Source organism: Molothrus ater, chromosome 20 (genome assembly GCF_012460135.2).
Source record: "Molothrus ater isolate BHLD 08-10-18 breed brown headed cowbird chromosome 20, BPBGC_Mater_1.1, whole genome shotgun sequence".
Taxonomy (NCBI): domain Eukaryota; kingdom Metazoa; phylum Chordata; class Aves; order Passeriformes; family Icteridae; genus Molothrus; species Molothrus ater.
This window is the reverse complement of record NC_050497.2, coordinates 6979222-6980003: the sequence shown is the minus strand read 5'-3', so window position 1 is coordinate 6980003 and position 782 is coordinate 6979222.

Sequence of the window (782 nt, the reverse complement as noted above, 5' to 3'; positions counted from 1 at the left end):
TCTGCCTGGAGTCGTTTGGGCGGTGGCTGTTTTTAAACAAATAGCTCTGCGCTCACGTTTGGAGGCAGCGATAAATACCCTATTTACCACCAGTTCTCTCTCCGTGTCAGCTCTTGGGCTGCAGCAGACAGAGCCAGGAGGTTTCTGGTGAAAAACACCAGCCAACATCCTGCATTTTTCATCACCAGCCTGCTGCGCATTCGGGGCAGCCGGAGCCGGGCTGGTCGGTGCAGGCTCAACTCCCGCACGCTTCGGTCTCCTGACACCGCTGGCTTATTTAGCAAAACCCCAGGCAGATGTTCACTGAAAATACCACATCTGGAGAGAGGCAGCAGTGCAGAGCCCTGGATAGAGGAGAGGTTTTCAAACACCACCTGTACTCATTCCGTTATTCCCTGCCCACCCCCGAAAATTTTCACGTTCGGGTTTTGTTTGCTTTCCAGTAAAGGAAAGTGCTGAGTTCTGGAGAGCAGGGGGTGCCTGGCCAAGCAGCCAGCACAGCTCCACTGCTGATCTCTTAAACCCACTGGCATCTTCCAGCTCCGTGCTCCAGCTCCTCCTGCCATAGCCCGACCCCACTGCGGGCTCCCATCCCACCACTTCTGCCCAAGCAAGACACAGGTTTCTCCTTTGCACATTTGTTTGGTCTTTGAGAAGTTTTGCTGGTCCCTGATCCAGCTGGCAAAGCAGCATCCAAACTTCTCCAAAAAAGCACCAGAGCAAAGACCTGCTGTGGTATCAGTGCTGTGGCAGTGACACAAACAAGTGCACGGGGGGAGGAG